General features: G+C 40.2%; 1 protein-coding gene across 44 annotated transcripts in view; it reads right to left on the bottom strand.

Annotated features, from left to right (window-relative positions):
• The window catches only part of ARVCF (ARVCF delta catenin family member), a 151,745-nt gene that overhangs the window by 127,375 nt on the left and 8,672 nt on the right, over nt 1-15,698 (bottom strand). For all 44 annotated transcript variants that reach the window (XM_085555514.1, XM_085555492.1, XM_085555489.1 and 41 more), the window contains one exon: nt 13,279-13,345. The gene's annotated coding sequence lies outside the window, so the exon portion shown is untranslated. The remainder of the gene's footprint in view (nt 1-13,278; nt 13,346-15,698) is intronic.

Here is a 15,698-nt window from a genome sequence, read left to right on the forward strand (position 1 = left end):
TGTTCCTTGCACTCTTACATGAGCGTAGTCTCCATTACAGCACCTCATGGTTCTTTGTCGTTGACCCCATGATGGATGTAACCACTCACCATTTCACAGCAGCTGCCAGAGAAGGAGGGCTCAAAGCAGGAAGAGCACCTACAAGGTCTGCTCCAAAAGTAATGCCTCCTATTTTGTTAGCCCACATCATTTTTTATGTAAATGTACACAAAGAACAAAACTAAACCTTTAGGATTCACAGCAGAAAAGAGGCAACGACTACAGCAAATCTGGAAACCAACCAAAGTGTCATTAAAGGCTCATGCAGCACAAAAATGAATTGTGCAACACTGCAGCATATCAGTGTTAAGAGCTAGGCACAGGAAACAGACCTCCTAGTAGTAAATCCTTTATCGCACTCATTAAACCACATCTCTGATTCCAGTAAGTTGAATTTTATACTCCCTAAAGCTAAGCAGTAAGCTCTAAATTAAAAACCCAACCTTTTGTGCATTCTTTGGGCAGCCAGGTTCCTCCAAGGCAAATTCCAAAGCTGTCAGGAGCATCTGACAGGAGTACTGTAAGAACGAAAGGTTACCAGGGAGGACTCGCACTGCAGGAGCTACGGGCTGGACTGAATACAGAAAATGCAGCAACGCAGAATGCCTTGAGAGCAGCTCAGTCACTGGCAACGGCAATGCCCTCAGAACACTGGAAGAACCACGCCTCCCTGGATCCAAATTAATCCTTAAAAAAAAGGATATAAATCAAATAATCAAGCAGGAGTTAAGCAGTCCATCCACTATTTCCTGAAAACACCATCTCAAACTCTTCCAATTACCCCCGTGGTTCTGGGAGATCCTCACACCAACAGTCCCAGCAGCTGCTTCTCTCTATTCTAGCTATTAAGGAACAGCGGTTCCAGGCATACAATCTATCATAAAATTCATCTGCCACAACAAAAGCCTTTTCCATGAGGATTTTAACTACTCACATTGGGTAGAAATTGCAGAAGACATAATTTGTCCCTGCTCAAAACAAGATAAAACACTCCCAGAGTAGATGTGGCTCGATTGTAACTCCAAATGGTTGAAATTAACAAGTTCTGAGCTTATCCCAACTTGTGCATTTGCAATAATCTTGTAGATCCAGCTTGCCTTTCAGGTTCCATTTACACACAGAGGTTGTTTACCATAAATCTTCAATACAAAGATCTCTGCTCATTTAAACCAGTGTGGCTTCTTTTCTTGATAATAATGCGAGAAAAAGCTTGAGACAAGCATTAAGTTCTGGTAGATTAGGTTTTCTGCTTGTTTGTTTTAAGGGAAAGTCAATTTACTTCAAGAGCAACAGTTCAGCATAAATAACACTTTGTATTTCCATGTCTTTAACCTGTATATCTTTCTTTGGACTATGAGGTGCATCACACACACAAAAGAGCTGGAAAGACATTTGATTACTGTCACTTCTCCAGCAGAATCCGTACAAGCATCAGAAAATGGCTGCTTTTCTTCTGAGCTGGGGGAAGGTTAAAAAAGGCAGGAGGAAGACTGAGCAAATAGCAGAAGGTATTCAAGCAATAAAAACCATCATTCTGTGAGAAAGATTAAATACACTCAGTGCCACATTGTTTTGGTAGGTTCTGTTTTAGGAGGGCCTGCGGAAGAAAACCGAGTTTCTCAAGTTTTAGAGCAAGAAATAGTTATTATTGTCTGAAATTTGAGGATTACTCTCCTTAAGAAACTGTCAATTAGCATAACTTTGAACCCAGCAAAACTCTTCCTGAATACCAGATGTAACTATGGTAACAAGATCCTGGAACCTACAATAAATATGATACAGTGTCAATAACACAGTCTTTTTCATGTAAATAGATAAAGCACAAGGAAGACTGGAGACTGTTTCCAGTGCTTCAGATAACATTTTTAGACCTCATCCATGCCAGGAATGTTAACACATTCCAATGAGTAGTAACAGAGTGAAAGGAAAACAACACTTCTTGTTGGAGCAAAGAGGGAAAACCTCAGAACTTCAGAGAATGAGGCCACGCTTATGAATTTGTTACCATCAAATCTGCAAAATTTTATGTACAGAAATACGCTCTATTAAATTATTCAGGCAGGTTTGAAGTTGTTCCAGAACCTACTTGGTTTAATGAATAATTGAGATCTTTTACAGTGGAATGTTAAAGTCAATCCTAGAAATGAAATGAACAGAACAGAAAGTTTTACAAGGCTCTTACTTGGCTACATCGCCCAGTTGCATCTGTAAAGGAATGTTAAGTTCGTATGTGGCAATGTTAAGTCAGAGCTTTATGCATCAGCACAAACAGCAACAGAGCATAAAGCCCAGCTTCCACAGAGGACAATATTCCCAGCATTTACTACCATGAATATCTGCTTTAATTAAGCTCCTGCTCCATTCAGGATAGTTATGGGAACTTCATGGAAAGGTATCATGCTCTTCCTTCCCCATTGTTTGGAAATATCAGTGTAGACATTTAGAAGGGATGATACCAGACGCACAACAAAAGCATCACCACCAGGAGAATCACTTGCTGTCACCTAAACCTTCCCCACCCCCTAAACAAAAAGAACACACAGACCAACCTAAAACAAACAGCAGAAAAACATGTCTTCTGACCAGGAGGATGTTGCATGTGTCAGAGCACAGAGCCCACAACATGCTGTGTTGTCAAAAAGCCCTGGACCAGAAAACACAGGATGAAGCTGTAGGACTGAAGCTAGAAACTAATGAGCAATAAAATAGGCAGGGAGAAGACTCTTGAAGAAAAGTAAAACTAGAACAGAAAATTCACTGCTGACAGAATGACAAATCCCAGACAAGATGCAGAAGTGACACCAGGGAAATGAAAGCCCATTATAAACATGAGCACTGTGAGCAAGAAAGCTATAAAGTCACTGCCTACCAAAAAGATCCTAATCCAAATGCCATTTCTGCCTCCCTATATCTCTCTCCAGTTGCGTTCAACTATGAATAGCTGACTCCCTCCTATCCCACTATAAATAGCTTGAAGCCACAGTCCTAAATCGCTGCAAGAGCTCGACACATGCGCTGGTTACCAAATGAATACAATAAAGACAATTCCACCTCCATACAGAGGGGTCTCCAGGAGGACAGAAAAACATCCGGGCTGATGGCAAAGAGTTACTGTGGCATCTTTATATCCACTGAAGTCATAACAGGGGCCATCAGTCACGTAATTCCCAGAGCTGCTCTGTCCTGTTTGAGATCCGCCTGCCATAAGATCCAACCCCTGCAGCACATTAAATGCTGCCTTTAAGAACTTGCAGATCCCTCCACATCTGTACAGAAGCAAAGGAGCTGTTTCCAAGGAATGGTAACAAATAGAAAATTAAAACTAAGAACTACTCCACATTTTAATTCATGATGCACCAGCTGATTACCCGTGGCCCAACAGCAACGCTCAGGACATCAAGCAATGCAGCTTTCCTTTAATAAACTGCTAATTCTGATTACTATTGTTGTCTTTAATTCCCTCAACATCCTACTATGTAGCTTATGAACAGTTAAAGCCAGCGCTATCAGCTTTTGCCAAATTGGATATTGAATTTATTAATAATTTACTGTAACTTTTAGTACCACTGTTAAAAATAGCTGTCCTGTGAGCCTTCAGTTCATATCAGAGCCTGCGGTAATTATCCTCAGCATCTAAACCATCACACTAAAAGCAAAATAACTCGATGCTGCAGAAGCCAGATTTTAATCTTCGTGGGTGACATTTCTCACTTGGTGCCAATTCCTGCACGTCTCCAGGAGGACACTGGAACACACACAGTTAATTACACACTCCTAAAATTAAGAAAGCATGCTGCAAAAAGAGGGAAGAGCCATCTCTAAGCCCCTCTTTCCACATGAAGGACTTTAAATCACCTCCCTTGCTTTCTTTATAATCCCTTCTGCTCTTTTCTCTGCGCTGCCCCCACCTACACACAATCACTATGGAAAATAAGCTCATTATAGTGCAGCACGGGTAAGCCATTGCCGGCCAGAAACGAATCAATTGATCCAAAGCTTCATATTAGAGGCTGCCATTTGCATCACAAGGCAGGCGTGATGGCATTCCTGCACTCACACACACTGAGATCCACCTTCGGCTCGATGAGTTTATGCCATCACAACAAACCTTGTTTCTCCTCTGTCTTCCAGGTCATCTTGACAGGATTCCCGGCTACATGATGCTAAGCTCCGTTACTATGAGTAATAAACCACGTTATTTCATTACGGCATTAAAGCTAATTATATGCGAAATGTTGTGGATTCTATAATCATAAAAAAGTCACACAAATCAATACCTATTCACCGCTGTTTCTCTGCGCTGTCAGTATATTTATCCCCAATTCCGAGTTATTTTAGCTTTGCCTCTATAGACATTAATGACAAGCAGCCTCTTCCCATTCCCTCATATTTAATTTTGTCAGAGAACTTGGACGTGACTCAGCTGAAGTCAAAAGAAGGACACAATTAATAGGATTTTGTCTCAGGTTTGTCATAGGAGATTTATCTTGCCATAACCAAGATACATGCACTAACAGAACTGTTCAATGATTGAACTTCCTACAGTATATCAATAACGGATTACACAAATCATCCCACGCGTGTTGAAGCACAAAAGACGCCAACCTACACAAGCATTTCTAGATGGCAAGTGATTTTATACAGTTCTAATTCTTTTAAACAAACTATGCCCATCTCTTTTTTATTGTTAAGCATCATTACGCTTAACAAAGTCTGGACCTTCTGTTCGTAGCACAATTAACTTATTATTCCTACATAATACAAAAGGAAAGAGGGAAACACAAGTAACACCGAAAATGAAAGTAATGTAAATAATTTTCACCTACTAACACTCCATTTATAACAGCTTTTGCAGGTACACTCTTATATCCCAAGGGGTTCCAAAAATGTCCAGGAATTACATTTTTAGTATATTTTTGCACATTTACTCCCATTAAAAACGAAACACTATCTTAGATGGTGGTAAAGCCAAATGGCACAAAGCTTAAGAGATGTTTCAGACTATTGAGAAAGCACCTTTAAGACGATTTGACATCTGCACTCCTTAGGAGCACCTCTGTCCGCAGCCTCATTTCAGTGAGCTCATTATGGAGATTTTTGTTCAAACAAAAGACAGAATCGGGCACAAAGTTACGACTAAGGCTCAAGTTTGACCAAATTTGTCTGAGCCGCATCCTATTCTGTCAGCTGACTATGGAGAAAGTTCACATCTTCTTCTACACTTCTATTACTGTTACACAAAAACACCCAGCAGCCCTGCCTTCACTTATCAGACTGCTGCAGTTAAGAAGAGAAATTAAGAAAACAGCTCTCTTTGTATCTTCTACAAACTTACTGCACAGATACAGAATTTCAAGGATTTAAAATAACTGCCCTGAACATCCCCTGACCCCACATGTAGGCAGTGATTTCTGTGACAGGGTTCAGGATTATCAAAGCATATTTTGGCATCTGGCATGTTTTGCTGGAATTGGCAGAAAGGACTGCAGTCCAGGAAGGGACAAATGTAAGGGGAAAGGGAGATCATAGTTAAAATTCCTTCCATTCCCTGCAGTGGTTACCCGGCCTCTAAAAATTGTTCAAAAAGGGTTCAAACCGAGATTCCTAAAGGGATTAAGAGAAATGGAGAGGAGCTAGCAAAATGAAAACAAGCTTTACGTACCAAACGTCCTCTCCAATAACTCACGAGGCATAGAACTGCCTCAGATGTTACTCGGTTTTGCTCTAAAGCAAAGTTTAATTTGCCAATTCCAGAGAAAAGAAAAATCAACATATGCTAAAGCAGAAAGCGCGATGTATTTACTTCATGGATTTCAGGATTAAAACAAGTAATTGCTTTGTTTAGGAAAACAGATGCTATTTTAGCAAGCTTTTTGTCTGGCAGGTATGTAACTCACTCCCTTCTACATAAGACAACACGTACTTTGCTCCCACTTCAACCAGCGCACAATGAATGTTATGATCTTAAAGGTCTTTTCCAAGCTCAGTGATTGTAAGGGTCACGATTAACCGAGGGCACGCATACTAAGTATGCCTATAACATTTTGGCTCACCATGTAGATAAAACTAGCAGACTGTGCTGTGCTGCTGGATAACTGCAGGAACAAAGGCAGGCTTAAGAAGAACACTCTGTAGTACAGCTACATAGAATTCCCCATTATACATCAGTAAGCATGCAAAGCAAATCCACACATCAGCAGTGCCCAAGCATCCTGCAGCAGTGTGCAGCCCACTGACTCTCAGCTGTGGATCTCAGGCTCTTCACTCACCCATTCCCAACCTAAGGGCTCATTAGATGTTTACCACAAGGTTGGACAGCAACTCATTCAAAACCGATTTTAGACCCGTTTTTATTTGCTTTACTTCAGGGTATTTAAGAATATGAAACACACCTTCATGTTGAGTGCATACTATGACAGCACTACAAAGAATAATTGCAACCTAGTGACTACACTACAACCCTCAGAAAGAGTGGGGAAGAAGTGCAGTTTAGGGGGTGGAAATAAAAACAAGCGAAAGAGTTTCTACCTTTTGCTTCATATGTGAGGGAATAAACTGAAGTTTAGGAGGATTCAGGCAGTGACACTGGAAGCAGCTGTTGTCAGTGATGTCATTAAAGCTGGGAGAAGAAAATTCATGACAATAAAATACATTTAAGAGTTACAAGCCAGAGTTGTAACTGTCAAAAAGAATCCTGACAGCGTGGTTCAGTAATTCATTGGATTCTCCAGCTCCTGGGTTCTGTCTCTCCTTCAACTGCCACCCCCTTCCCAGCAGCGATTCTTGACCTCACAATCCATGAATAAAACAGTTTCAGTCTTGCACCCTGTCATCCATTCATCACTCTGAAGTCTCTTTGCTTGCTGCTTGCCAATTTATGCATCGTAAAATTCTGTGTGTGTTTAAGAGACCAGCTATTTAGAAGCAGTTTTTCTTACAGAAGGCAGGGCTAATGTTCAAACAGGTCTGAGATACTGGCACTTCAACTCCCCCATTCTGCTGTTTCTCTAGGTTTCTCACAGCTATTCTCAAAGAGGATTGCAAATGTTGGCTTTTCTTGGCAGGGACAAGATCATCAAGTTTCATTAAATTTCTAACTGATTTTCTTGTAAGTCTTTGATCTACTATTTTGAAAACAGTGCCTATCTTTGCTATTAATTTTGGTTGAAATCAGAGAAAGGATTCTACCCAGAGGAACAGCGTTCTGAAACCACCTCCAAATCACATGACAGGACAGTAACCACAGCACAAACACCAACTATTTCTAGGAGTAAGCTTGAGCATGTAAATACATTAAGCATCATGGCTGCGACAGAAAAGGCTTAGCAGCTCTTTCCTAATGAAGTCCAAATTGAAGATGCCTACTTCAAAATGTGGCTGTTCAACTCATTCTCATAATGAGTCTTGCACTAAAAAAGGCACCAAGTGAGGTTATCATGTAAAACATAACTAAAGATCCTCTACACATATGAGAGAGTCTCGTTAGAAACACGTAATGTAACTGATTAAGGAGATGGGGTCCAAAAATGCAGATTCCAGTAAGGGTGGAAAAAAAGCAATAGCTGAGAGGAATGACTTAAGTCCAAGACATGAAGAGAATGCTAAGAGCAGAAATATACTGAAATACAATGAATGCTGTAATTATGACTTCGGAGATAAGTGGAAATACTTTGAGAAGCAATAGTTCAACTAAAGCCATATTTAAAATGTGAAGCCTTAACACCTTAACACTTCCCCACTACACAATAATCAGAAACTAACAAGAGCAAACACTTTTTAATGTTTATGCCTGTATGCTATAAACCAGACAGTAAACCCAGAACTGGTAGACCATGCAGACTTCAATTTCAAACAATGACTGATAAGGACTACACTAAAACTTTGAGGGGGAAAAAATGGAGCAAAAGACAGAATAGCGAAGACAGAAAAGGAAAATGGATTCATTGTACAGTTCTTGGAAAGGCAGAATAAGCAAAAGCTGGAGAGAAATATTAAAGAAAGAGCAGCCAGCAGCCAGACAAGAAAAGAGCGTAAACATTATGCAATAAAAAGAGCAAGCAAAGAAATGTCAAGGACTTTCCAGGAGAACAGAAGGAAGAAGGTATGGAATATAGGCACTAGAAACTGTATTTTTGCATTTGAGAGGGCAGTTTGCGTTCCAGAAATAAAACCAAAGCACTATCAGAAATCAAAGAGCACCTGGGTGTAAGGAGAAAATGAAAAAGCACAATGTTTTGCAACAACAAACATATAAGCCCACACAAAACCCCAAGGATCCTAATTAGAGAGAACAGGGCTGATCCTCAGTCCTATTTTCTTCCACATATTCAACCAATGAACTGCTGAGAACTCCAGCAGCCAGAATTGACAGTGACATTTTAAGTCAATGAGAATCTATTTTACTCTTCCTCCCACAACACAAATGAATAGTAGTGCTAATGAAATTCCTTTCCTATTATAAATTGACACACACAATCCCACATTCATCCCTTCCAGCAACAACTACCTCTTAAACTCACCCTATTCTGAAATACCTTACAGTCACGGTGTGACAAAATAAAATGCCACTCTCTCCTGCACTGCTCCTCTTTTGATTAATTTTACTTCAGTGGACCAAGATAAAATTACTTCTACTCTATGTTACACCCACAGTATTAAATGAATATTAAGAATTTACAATTTTTGTCACATTTTAATGTAGCTTGACTGTTTCACAATTGATCACAGTTTCTGATCAAGAATGGTCTTCTAATTCACTACACCAAGATAATTTGCTATATTAAAAAATAAATAAATCACAATCCATTGCCATTGCTATTGTTTCCATTGCTGCCTTCCCAGAGAGAAGAAGAGTTACATTATATGCAGAAATTAGCAAAAGTTTACATAATAAGAAGAGTTGATTGGTCACAAGACCAAGATGTAAAATGTCATCTGTGTACATCACTCAGAAAAACTGCAGTAACATTCAATAACCTTCAGAAAGGCTAAGTAACCTTTGCTCCTGTAACTGTACTAGGAAATAAGCTGCGTCTCTCACATATCTCAAAGATAGATATAGTGTTACACTGCAAGTCATCTGCTCTCACAATATAAGCAGGGAATGAGCAGCCCACAGAGTTAGTGAGACACCAAGCACACCAGGTGAGGCAGCAGCACTCTCTTCTGTGTTTTACACAGGGAAAAAAGGCAAAAACCTTCCTATCTGAGCTGAGCTGCAAGTCAATTAGCCATTAACAAGCATGAACAACTGCACAGCACACACGTGTCTGTTTGACAAATTCCATTGTGACCAAAGATATTTTTCTCAGTCTTTAGTTTGTACACAACTCCTTCCACCCGTGAAAAATTAAGCACCCCATTGAGTACAGTAACTCGCTCAGCCTGAAAGCCAGCTGACATGACACATCTACTAGCAAGCTCCACCAAATCTGAGAACTCCCACTGGTGTATCTGCTGTGATTAAAGACAATAAATGTGCTTTCAGTATTTGTCCTTTTCCAGCACAGCTTCAATACAAGCTGAATGACGTGAGTATTACAGTTGTCTGACAGCTTCTCCTGTGCTTGACCTCGTCAAGAACCCACACAGCTTTTATTATCTCACATTCCACCTTGCCAAGCTGAATCTTCATGGCTCTCCATTGGACTGGAAAAGTTGACCTCCATCATGCCTTCCATACAATAAACAGGAGCAACTGTTTACTATGGAATAGCTACACAGTAATGCAGATCACATGAAAACTTCAAATTAAATGGCAGGATCCATTTCGATCTTCAGCAGACATTGCTTCCATAATCAAAGTCACCTTTGATTATATTTGTCCTACAGTGCCAGGAAGGCCTGACTAGCTCTGAATCCACACCTACAAGAATGTAGGTAAGCTGCATGTTGCAAAGTATTACTGCTCTTTAAAAGAACAAATTTTTCTTAACACACGACCTAGCACAACTTAGAGCAGAGGCCTCTTGTCCTGTCACTTGTCACCTGGGAGAAGAGGCCAACCACCACCTCACTACAACCTGTCAGTGAGCTGTCGTGACACAGTCACCCTAAGTCTCCTCCAGACTGGATGATCCCAGCTGCCTCAGATTAAGACGTGTGCTCAGACCCCTCACCAGACTCACTGCTCTTGTCTGAAAACACTCCAGGGCCTCAATACCTTTCTCATAGTGAGGGGCCCAACACTGAGCACAGCCCTCAAGCAGTGGCCTCGACAGAGCTGCCTGTGGAGGGACAATCACCAGGAATGTTCAACATGCACTAATTAACAAACTCAAATTCAACAGTCCTTTCATAAGGGCTCTGTTGGAGTGTTCCGTGTTTTACCCTCCTTTTTGACCCCAGTGATCTCAGTGCTTCAAGTGGAGGGGAAACAGCTTCAAATCTAAAAGGCAAGGGTGACAGTTAAAGTTTGAAACAGGCCTCAAAATACAGGCATACTAATGTCAAGAGTACAAAACCAGACATATCAGCTCTTCAAAGCAAAGACCATTTATGTTGTACGAGGGGAATAAAGATCTAGAAAATTCCTGTTGACAATCTTCAGTGAGGTTCAACTCAAGCTGACAAGTCAGGTTTTGAAGACTTGCTCCAGGAACATCCTTGCTGTTCTAGCCAACACTCTGTACCCAGCAAATAGCTTTACGGGGAGGAGAGAAAAAAACAAGGCAACATTCAATCAATATTTAACACAAAGCTTTTTTCTCCAGGATAATTTCAAAATATTTACAACAGAAAAATAATACCACAATTGCAGAGAGCAGTAGCAAAGGCAAATATAATTGCCTGTCACTTTCCATGAAATAAACTTTTTAATACCTAAGAAAAAAACAATTAAAAGCTGTTATGTGGTGCATGGTGCAGCTGGTGAAAAATGGCTGCATCTCAACTGCATCTCTATCAGTTCCAGAACTGAAAGTTAATTGAAGTGGATATGTCTCTAAAGAGGGAAAGATAAGAATCTGATATTTTTCAAAGCCAATCCTAAATAATGCTTTATACTTATTGTTTAATTCTTCTCATCAACTAAATCTCCTTTATCTGCTTGGAAGGGATTTTAATGCAGCTAAGTAAAGAGAAAATTCATCTAGCATTTATGTCTTGCCAATTCTATTATATGTTGCTGTAAGAAATGTAAATCAAGAGATCAGGTCTTGAAGTTTTATTCATTGTAGTTTTAACAGACCAGGCCAATTTTACCAGAGATGTTTCCAACAGCACGGAACAAATTCTAAGAAGGGCCACCATGACTCCAGCTACAGAAGTGTGGATTAAATCCTAAATTTTTAATCTCCCAATTCAATCAACATGATGAAATCCAGCATGGCTACTAAGAATAAGGCAGCAAAAGATCTCACAGGGAAGTTAAATTGCATATTTAACCAAAATGAAGGCACATTCTGTGAGGATGACAAGCATTTGTTTTCAATACTTGTATGCATAGGTGTGCGACTTTTCTGACAGACACAATTCTAAGTGCTCACATACATACAGTGCCTATAGCTGACTGCTTTGACACATTTCAAAGAACTCCAGTTCTATTTAACAGCAGCATAAATGGACTAATTCACAATCACATGAGTCATCGTGCTCCTGTAGCAATGGGAACTGTATGACAGACTTGGAATTCCCCCCTCTGCTCTCAGCTCCATTGCGTCCCAGGACAGCTCACAGTCAGGACAGCTCGCAGCACAAACAAGGTTCAGAGGAGGCACACATCACTGTCCCCACAAAAACACAGTGCCTTGTGATTGCCTCATGCAGGTTAACACAAGTTCAGCTCTAAAGCTGTCCACAGCACAAAGTCATCCACAAACCATGCCAGGTCATAAGCAGCACCAAGGTAAATCCCCCTACACTTTCTATTAAGTAACCATTTTGAATTAGGAGTTACAAAATCATTCAAAGTAATTCTAACAGAAATAAATGAAATTAAAGGCACGTATATTGTACGTAAGTATTCAACAGTCCTTGAGACCATTCAGCATCACCAAAGGCACCAGAATCAGGGATAATAATGACGGCAAAATTAGGACTCAGCTGCAAGTCTGAGAAGCTTGTGCAACCATTAGAAGATAATCAAGTAAAGAGGTAAACTCTTAAGCATCCAACACAGAGTAACTCAGACTTAATCTGCAAGTTACAGCAAGCAGAGACAATAGTATAAGCTTAAATTCAAAATAAATAAATTTGTTGTCAGATACACCAGATAAAAATAGCTCCTGAGAGCTACATATGGAAGGGACTGATCAGCATCCACATATGATATACAATACATGAAAGGGAAATTCCTTTCTAAAATTACTCAGCATAGGCTTTTTTTTTTTTTTAAACTGAAAACATTTATAGGTTAAAATGCTACTTTTGTGTCACACCTTGCACTTCCCAAAAGATTTCATAATCAAACAGTACAACAGTTACTTCGATTTCATGTAACTCCACCCTGGAGATGATTAAAAGCCATTTTAGAGAGAAGGCGAAAATTCTTCCCACTCAGAGAGTACAATGCTACGCTCACTAAAAGCCACAGAAATTCTTCTGCTGACCTTTGCAAGAATAGGAACAGTTCCAAACAGCTCCAGCTTTGCAGAGACGTCTATGGTTTGTAAAAACTCAGTGCTATTTTATATTATATTAATACATACAAGCAATCTGAGCCTATAAGTTACTCTTGTAAAGGAATTACCAGATGATCTCCATGGCTGATGGGAAATAAATTGAAAGCATCATCATTCTGAAAATGTATGGCACACCTCAGATGAAGTCTGATAGTACAAATGAACACAAGTGCTTGGAGTGGCTGAGAGCAAGCTGTTAAGACTCTGGAAGCCAAATCTCTTGCCTTAAAAGCAGGACAGCAGTAGAACAAAACGTTTTGCAAAGGTCCTTTTATGAAGTTTGGGAGGCTATATTATATACACTTAATTAGTCTGCACTTTGGCTACATAGGCAACTGTTCTTGTACGGTAGTTTGCCAGGCAAGCTAATTAAAAGTCTTGTATATCTTAGGCACACAGTTCAATAACCCCACTGTTTGACTAAAGCTACTGAAGACTATTATTAAAAAAAACCTGAATGAGTCTTTCATCACTTTACTGCGTCTGAAGAGTGACAATTGTGAGACTGTCTAGAACAGTAAGCAGCAAGAAGAATTACATTAGTAACCATTATGCCTTCCAGATTTGGAGTATATGTTGCTAATAAAAGAAGTCAATGTAATGAAATTCTGGCTCTTACCACTCTTTCCAGTGAGTTGTTCGGTCCCTTCCGTTGTCCATAAAGCAGAAACCAGCTACGGATATTTCTGAAAAACAAAAGGAGCTGATCAAACTCTGAGTAAAAACTATGCAACCAAGTGACTAACAGCTTGTTGATCTAACAGGGGGGCACTGCTACTAGCAGCTCCAAACAAAGGGTGAAGGACTCTTAGAGAACAACTCCAGGCATCACCCAGACAGTTCTGACCGGAACATCACACTGAGCCAATGCCAACTGACAAGGGTATGACCTGCTACTGATGCTGAAAATGATGACCTGGTTCCAAAATTGTTTCATTTTGCTGCCACAGATTTAACAACTCAGGCCTCATCCCCATGAGATGAGCAAAACATGCTCGTTGGGTAACGCAGTCCCACAGTACAGGGTTTTAAGCAAAGGCTGAGCACCTTTATCTCAGCGTTACAAACACGTCCTTGAGGCACTCTCATGTAGTCCAGTGGTAGAGACAAAAAGCACAGACCTTCAGTTCCGGGACTGTCCCAGCACCACATCCTAAGAGGACCGAACTTACCAAGTTAAGGGATGGGAATGTGAAATATGTCAACAAAAAGCAGTGAGTGCTGAGCAGAAATACAGCTCCAAACACCATCAGAACAGCTCTGAGGCTGTTCAAAAATGAGCACAGATGAGAGGAAATGATTTGTTTGGTTTATACAGCCTAGCAGACAAAATAATGATGAATGATTTTAGCAACTTCTTTCAGCTTGTCCAAAATATTTACTGCCCATTGTTTTCATCTTCCTAGTTACAAACATGCCAGTGCCAGGCACTATCTCTTATAATCAACTTGGATTTACTATTCCTAGCATCTGCCTTAAACCTAACCAATAAAATAACACTGAACAAGAAAAGGGGATGAGTGGGAGAATGGAATCAAAATACTACAAAGATAAGCAGGCAGTTATTTCTTACTCTCAATGCAATAACAAGAACCCCAGAGACAAAAATGTTCCAGCTGAGCACACTACAGCTTCCTGCTGCTATTGCTAACATGGTTTAGTAGAAAAGCCACTGCAAGTATTACTCACCAAGAACATAATACCAAATAGAAACAAAATAAAATCACAGAAGAAATGCACATCTTGTCATAAGGCCCAAACTCATTAGAAGATTATATTCAATGTGCTTTGAAACCAGCTGCATGCAGCGAGAGTGGAAGCCTTCAAATTTAAATAAATGTGTTAAAATTCTTTAAAATTCCAACCAAAAGTTGGAGCTTAAGGTATAATCTCAGTGGGTACAACCATACTGGTTAAAAGAGACCAAAATGTGTAAAAACAGCAACAAACAAAAAGAGAGACAGCTGCAAGGGCCCCTGAAATGGGGCTTCATAAATGCAGATGCTAGCGATGCTATGGTGGAACTGCAGCCACATCCCCATCCGCCTGCAGAGCTCTGTCCTTCAGGCTCTCCCCTTGCGTTCCTTGCCCTTGCTCAGAGATTCACTAATGGGTTACATTTGCTGGTTAAGAAAGGCAGGTGGAAATTGCCCCTTGCACCATTAGGATCATTGCAATTCTGTTTCCTCTTGCAAAAGATAAACTAACTTGAAGAACATTCAATTAATACTTTTCTTAGAATGATCGATACACAAAGGGCCCAACAGAGACCCCCTAATCCAAGCTCCCTCTTAAAATCTGAGTCAATCTAAGCAAGTTACAATCTTCTCAGACAGGTTTTGAAAATCTCAAGAAGGAAATCTCCACAGACTCCATGGACAACCTGTTCCAATGTTTGTTCACACTCAGAGTCATTTTTTCCTCTCAATGTTCAATTGAAACATGACTCTTCATTTAGTTCCTACTGGCACATCACACCATGCTGCCTGTTGCAGTATTCGGTATTGGTGGGAGCTACTTAAATCAATGAGCTCTGAAAATGACAATGAGATGTATAACCATGAATTTTATTGAACATGCCTGGATGCATTAGTAATGACACAGTATGGCCTCTGGGTCCAATAATGCAGAGAGCTGGATTCCTTCATCTTCCAGTGAGTGCTCTGAATTCCCCAGTCAACCAAGGACACACAAAACATGCACAGATTTTCCTCCTGGATCCTACACCTACTCTCGACCAGTTGGATTTTGTCTCTGTGCTCCACAAGCCTTCTAAGTTTCTTTCAAGTTCATACCACCAAAGACATTTACATACCTAACTTCTCATGAAGAACCTACATGTAGCTTGCCTTGCCTCCAAAACACAAGTGAGAGCACATGCTGAGATGGAACTGGGAGAAACCTGTATAAACTCAACCTTGACATTTTTATCAGCAATCAGCCACTCGAGTTCGTGTGAAGCGACAACAATACACAAGCCAGGTATTGGGTTTGTTCTTCTTCATTAGAAAAGCCCCAAGTGACATTTGCTGTAAGAAG

The sequence above is a fragment of the Coturnix japonica genome, chromosome 9, assembly GCF_054131305.1.
Source record: "Coturnix japonica strain WE chromosome 9, WE-NBRP24, whole genome shotgun sequence".
Taxonomy (NCBI): Eukaryota; Metazoa; Chordata; class Aves; order Galliformes; family Phasianidae; genus Coturnix; species Coturnix japonica.